The sequence below is a fragment of the Amphiura filiformis genome, chromosome 19, assembly GCF_039555335.1.
Source record: "Amphiura filiformis chromosome 19, Afil_fr2py, whole genome shotgun sequence".
In the NCBI taxonomy this organism is placed as follows: Eukaryota; Metazoa; Echinodermata; class Ophiuroidea; order Amphilepidida; family Amphiuridae; genus Amphiura; species Amphiura filiformis.
In genome coordinates this window covers 24,293,128-24,300,670 of record NC_092646.1, presented here as the reverse complement: position 1 = coordinate 24,300,670, position 7,543 = coordinate 24,293,128, and positions in this window count along the sequence as shown.

Here is a 7,543-nt window from a genome sequence, read left to right as displayed (position 1 = left end):
ACTTTGCATAAAAATTCTAGAAATTCGGTACAATATTAACAATTTTAGTGTTGAAAATCATGTTTTACTAGAACTTGTGAATGTGAGCTCCACAAATTTGAAAAGAAAATGCAAAAATTTGAGTGATATTTACGATTATGTGCGCATGAACAAACGAGGTCAGAACGCGGTTAGCAGTCGGATGTAAGCACGGGAAATATGGCCTTTTTATATAGCACCAATTTTCTCAAAATTAGTCGGACCTAAAATGTGTAGTCATTTTCAGAAATGTTATGCAGAATTTTGTTCTAGTTAAGATGATATCAAATATATATTTCAAAGTTGGACGTAACTCGACTTATCAAGTGGCCAAAACGCGACCCCTATTTAGCACGTAAATTCTATGGAAAGCTTTTTTGTGGTATGTAGGCCTACCCTTTATCTCGTTCAGCAGACAAAAACGACAACCAACGGGCATTTAAATCTGAGCTATCTACAGTTGATACCAAAATCATACGAATCCGACAAACACCAAAATGACATAAAACAGATAGAGAGATGTAAAAGCTTTATTTCAAAGTTTGTTTCAGCGTCATACGGTATTCGGTTCTTGAGATATTTCAATTTTAATATTACCCTGTAAATCAATGCTGGAGCTCTATAGACACCGGTACCAGAATCGAGCAAATTACGGCATGTCTCGCCACATTTTCTTTTAGTATAAAAATCGGCACTAGGCCAAATGCAAAGCTGCAAAGAAATGGTGAATGACGAAGCTGACCAAAATTGCTATCTTCAGAAGATAGCAAGCAAAAATAAATAAAAATATAATGATACTAAAATAAAAAAGAAAAAGAAAAAAAAAAACATTGCCTAGCACGCGTTGTAGATGATGATTCAGTACGGCGCGAACGGCCCCGGGAAAGAGCAAAACTACATTGAACGGGGTTGCGCGCTCAGAGAAAAATTAGGCCGACTGCAGAGCTATAAAGAAATATAAAAATGACGAAGCTGACCAAAATTTAAAACGGGACTTATAAAGCGGATAGGCCTATTATCATCTGCCTGTTTTTCTATTTTCACCTCTTCCCCCCCCCCCTTTTTTTTAAATAGCGCGGCATAGGCCTATAGACCGAGTGCCGATTTTTTAATTCGGGCAGAGTAACCGTGCGCGTTTTAGGATTTTTTTCGCTATATCAACTGAAGATAGTATTTAGAATCTCATCCCGATTCATTGCATCTTTCTACTCTAGAAGTAGTGTTTTACATTATTTTCTCTCAATTTTTACTTCATCATTTAGCGGTAAGTTTTTTCTTTCTTATACATCGGTCCCGATCAGAAAGTTTTAAGCGATATTACAGAATCATCACTTTCCGCATCTGCATGTTTCTCTATTTTTACCTCTTCCCCCTCCCCTTTTTTCTAGTAGCGCGGCATATAGGCCGAATGACGTTTTTTTTTATTCGCGCAGAGTAACCATGCGAGTTTTAGGATTTTTTCGCTATATCTACTGAAGATAGGCCTAGCATTTATAATCTCATATAGTCCCAAATTAACGCCTATATTCCCATATTAAACCAAAGCAAAATGTCGCAACATTTGAAATTTTAATTTGATTCTCAGTAGATATAGCCCCAGTAGGCCTAATTCGATTCGAAAATATATATCTCGCGCAGGGGACAATGAAAACATAGGCCTGCATTTTATTTCAGCTATGAACCACATGCAATTAAAATTATAAACCAAAACCAAATGTAGCAACATTTGACATTTTAATTTGATCTTCAGAAGATAGCACACCAGTAACATGATTCTATAAAATATCACTTTAAGGTTCATATACCACTATCCGCTTGTGAAGCGGTTTCCGGTAAAAGTTTATCACGCCTATAGTCCCAAACTTTGCATAAAAATGCTAGAAATTCGGTACAATATTAACAATTTTAGTGTTGAAAATCATGTTTTACTAGAACTTGTGAATGTGATCTCCACAAATTTGAAAAGAAAATGCAAACATTTGAGTGATATTTACGATTATGTGCGCATGAACAAACGAGGTCAGAACGCGGTTAGCAGTCGGATGTAAGCACGGGAAATATGGCCTTTTTATATAGCACCAATTTTCTCAAAAATTAGTCGGACCTAAAATGTGTAGTCATTTTCAGAAATGTTATGCAGAATTTTGTTCTAGTTAAGATGATATCAAATATATATTTCAAAGTTGGACGTAACTCGACTTATCAAGTGGCCAAAACGCGACCCCTATTTAGCACGTAAATTCTATGGAAAGCTTTTTTGTGGTATGTAGGCCTACCCTTTATCTCGTTCAGCAGACAAAAACGACAACCAACGGGCATTTAAATCTGAGCTATCTGCAGTTGATACCAAAATCACACGAATCCGACAAACACCAAAATGACATAAAACAGATAGAGAAATGTAAAAGCTTTATTTCAAAGTTTGTTTCAGCGTCATACGGTATTCGGTTCTTGAGATATTTCAATTTTAATATTACCCCTGTAAATCAATGCTGGAGCTCTATAGACACCGGCACCAGAATCGAGCAAATTACGGCATGTCTCGCCACATTTTCTTTTAGTATAAAAATCGGCACATACTGCAGTTACTGTCCGTTTTCCTATACACAATACACAGTGCTCTTTCCCATTGACGCGTGACCTTTACAAATAGCCCTACGTTAACAGTATGGGGATATGACTAGTTAACGTCGCTGTGTGAAAAATAACCGACCAATATTAAAAGTACTCTTCTAAAGTTCTAGAAAATATAGTTTTTGTAACATGTCCTAAATTTTTTAGCTAATTTAGATGTTTGGAAATATTCGTACTTTGGTGTTTTAGTTAATGTTATAGGTAATAGTACATTGCCTAGTTAACGTCGCTGTGTGAAAAATAACCGGCCAATATTAAAAGTACTCTTCTAAAATTCTAGACAATATAGTTTTGTAACATGTCCTAAATTTTAGCAAATTTAGATGTTTGGAAATACTCGTACTTTGGTGTTTTAGGAAGGATATGTAAACGACAGATAACACCAAAAATATGAAGAAATTATTTCTAAACCGTGTTAAGTCAAAAATCATTATGTTGCTCATTTTCAAGAATGCTGGTTTACAAAAAAGCACGACATTGTCTGATTTCGTGAACAAAGCCACACATAACATTGTTTCCTTTCGTTTCCTTTATAATCGGTTACCCAACTGAAGCTATGAATACCATCTTTATTGCGATATCGAACATGAAAACAGTCACTTGTGCACAACCAGAGAAGATCCGATTTAATCAGTTGAGCTGTTTCAATGAGTGTTATCTTGGTTTAATAGCTTTTAATGGGGTTAAGTCCTGCAAAGGTCGAGATGAATTCTACTGTAGACATGACTGCATCATGACTAGGCCAAATGCAAAGCTGCAAAGAAATGTTAAAATGACGAAGCTGACCAAAATTGCTAACTTCAGAAGATAGCAAGCAAAAAAAAAAAAAAAAATATAATGATATTAAAATAAAAAAGAAAAAGAAAAAAAACATTGCCTAGCACGCGATGTAGAGGATGATTCAGGACGGCGCGCACGGCCCCGGGAAACGGCAAAACTACATTGAACGGGGTTGCGCGCTCAGAGAAAAATTAGGCCGACTGCAGAGCTATAAAGAAATATAAAAATGACGAAGCTGACCAAAATTTAAAACGGCACTTAAAAAGCAGAGATTTCATCTGCATGTTTCTCTATTTTTAACCCCCCTTTTTTTTTTTTTTTTTAAATAGCGCGGCATAGGCCTATACTAGGCCGAGTGCCGATTTTTTAATTCGGGCAGAGTAACCGTGCGAGTTTTAGGATTTTTTTCGCTATATCAACTGAAGATAGTATTTAGAATCTCATCCCGATTCATTGCATCTTTCTACTCTAGAAGTAATGTTTTACAATTTTTCTCTCAATTTTACTTCATCATTTAGCGGCAAGTTTTTCTTTCTTATACATTGGTCCCGATCAGAAAGTTTTAAGCGATATTACAGACTCATCACTTTCCGCATCTGCATGTTTCTCTATTTTTACCTCTTCCCCTCCCCTTTTTTCTAGTAGCGCGGCATATAGGCCGAATGACGTTTTTTTTTATTCGCGCAGAGTAACCATGCGCGTTTTATGATTTTTTTTGCTATATCTACTGAAGATAGGCCTAGCATTTATAATCTCATATAGTCCCAAATTAACGCCTATATTCCCATATTAAACCAAAGCAAAATGTCGCAACATTTGAAATTTTAATTTGATTCTCAGTAGATATAGCCCCAGTAGGCCTAATTCGATTCGAAAATATATATCTCGCGCAGGGGACAATGAAAACATAGGCCTGCATTTTATTTCAGCTATGAACCACATGCAATTAAAATTATAAACCAAAACCAAATGTAGCAACATTTGAAATTATAATTTGATCGTCAGAAGATAGCACACCAGTAACATGATTCTATAAAATATCACTTTAAGGTTCATATACCACTATCCGCTTGTGAAGCGGTTTCCGGTAAAAGTTTATCACGCCTATAGTCCCAAACTTTGCATAAAAATGCTAGAAATTCGGTACAATATTAACAATTTTAGTGTTGAAAATCATGTTTTACTAGAACTTGTGAATGTGATCTCCACAAATTTGAAAAGAAAATGCAAAAATTTGAGTGATATTTACGATTAGGCCGTGTAAAATTAATATTTTGGTTCTCGTCCCCTCCCTCCTCAATTTCTGGGATTTGTTAGATTTTTTATTTTTTTAGATTTTTCAATTTTTTAGACTTTGGAATGATTTATGAAATCTTCATACATATAAATAAGTTTATTAGAGAACAAGCATCACTTCCAAGTCTTTTTGTGGTACTCTAGGGGTTTATCCCTCAGAATCTCACATTTGAAAAAAAAAAAAAAAAAAGGGCCTCATTGTTTCCTCGAGCACTGTTGGAGAAGACCGAAAACTACTGACAATGCTAATTTTACATTGGAAAAAAAACAAAACAAAAAAAACACCTCCCTCCCTCATCAATTCATGAAAATCCTCTGGACGAGAACCAAAACATTAATTTTATACGGCCTTATGTACGCATGAACAAACGAGGTCAGAACGCGGTTAGCAGTCGGATGTAAGCACGGGAAAGTATGGCCTTTTTATATAGCACCAATTTTCTCAAAAATTAGTCGGACCTAAAATGTGTAGTCATTTTCAGAAATGTTATGCAGAATTTTGTTCTAGTTAAGATGATATCAAATATATATTTCAAAGTTGGACGTAACTCGACTTATCAAGTGGCCAAAACGCGACCCCTATTTAGCACGTAAATTCTATGGAAAGCTTTTTTGTGGTATGTAGGCCTACCCTTTATCTCGTTCAGGAGACAAAAACGACAACCAACGGGCATTTAAATCTGAGCTATCTGCAGTTGATACCAAAATCACACGAATCCGACAAACACCAAAATGACATAAAACAGATAGAGAAATGTAAAAGCTTTATTTCAAAGTTTGTTTCAGCGTCATACGGTATTCGGTTCTTGAGATATTTCAATTTTAATATTACCCCTGTAAATCAATGCTGGAGCTCTATAGACACCGGCACCAGAATCGAGCAAATTACGGCATGTCTCGCCACATTTTCTTTTAGTATAAAAATCGGCACTAGGCCAAATGCAAAGCTGCAAAGAAATGTTAAAATGACGAAGCTGAAAATTGCTATCTTCAGAAGATAGAAAAAAAAAAAAATAAAAATATAATGATATTAAAATAAAAAGAAAAAAAAAAAAACATTGCCTAGCACGCGTTGTAGATGATGATTCAGTACGGCGCGAACGGCCCCGGGAAACGGCAAAACTACATTGAACGGGGTTGCGCGCTCAGAGAAAAATTAGGCCGACTGCAGAGCTATAAAGAAATATAAAAATGACGAAGCTGACCAAAATTTAAAACGGCACTTAAAAAGCAGAGATATCATCTGCATGTTTTTCTATTTTAACCCCCCCTTTTTTTTTTTTTAAATAGCGCGGCATAGGCCTATAGGCCGAGTGCCGATTTTTTAATTCGGGCAGAGTAGGCTAACCGTGCGCGTTTTAGGATTTTTTTCGCTATATCAACTGAAGATAGTATTTAGAATCTCATCCCGATTCGTGGCAGCTTTGTACTCTAGAAGTAATGTTTTACATTATTTTCTCTCAATTTTTACTTCATCATTTAGCGGCAAGTTTTTTCTTTCTTATATATCGGTCCCGATCAGAAAGTTTTAAGCGATATTACAGACTCATCACTTTCCGCATCTGCATGTTTCTCTATTTTACCTCTTCCCCCTCCCTTTTTTCTAGTAGCGCGGCATATAGGCCGAATGACGTTTTTTTTTATTCGCGCAGAGTAACCATGCGCGTTTTAGGATTTTTTTCGCTATATCTACTGAAGATAGGCCTAGCATTTATAATCTCATATAGTCCCAAATTAACGCCTATATTCCCATATTAAACCAAAGCAAAATGTCGCAACATTTGAAATTTTAATTTGATTCTCAGTAGATATAGCCCCAGTAGGCCTAATTCGATTCGAAAATATATATCTCGCGCAGGGGACAATGAAAACATAGGCCTGCATTTTATTTCAGCTATGAACCACATGCAATTAAAATTATAAACCAAAACCAAATGTAGCAACATTTGAAATTTTAATTTGATCTTCAGAAGATAGCACACCAGTAACATGATTCTATAAAATATCACTTTAAGGTTCATATAGGCCTACCACTATCCGCTTGTGAAGCGGTTTCCGGTAAAAGTTAATCACGCCTATAGTCCCAAACTTTGCATAAAAAATCTAGAAATTCGGTACAATATTAACAATTTTAGTGTTGAAAATCATGTTTTACTAGAACTTGTGAATGTGATCTCCACAAATTTGAAAAGAAAATGCAAAAATTTGAGTGATATTTACGATTATGTGCGCATGAACAAACGAGGTCAGAACGCGGTTAGCAGTCGGATGTAAGCACGGGAAATAGGCTATGGCCTTTTTATATAGCACCAATTTTCTCAAAAATTAGTCGGACCTAAAATGTGTAGTCATTTTCAGAAATGTTATGCAGAATTTTGTTCTAGTTAAGATGATATCAAATATATATTTCAAAGTTGGACGTAACTCGACTTATCAAGTGGCCAAAACGCGACCCCTATTTAGCACGTAAATGCTATGGAAAGCTTTTTTGTGGTATGTAGGCCTACCCTTTATCTCGTTCAGCAGACAAAAACGACAACCAACGGGCATTTAAATCTGAGCTATCTGCAGTTGATACCAAAATCACACGAATCCGACAAACACCAAAATGACATAAAACAGATAGAGAAATGTAAAAGCTTTATTTCAAAGTTTGTTTCAGCGTCATACGGTATTCGGTTCTTGAGATATTTCAATTTTAATATTACCCTGTAAATCAATGCTGGAGCTCTATAGACACCGGCACCAGAATCGAGCAAATTACGGCATGTCTCGCCACATTTTCTTTTAGTATAAAAATCGGCACTAGGCCAAA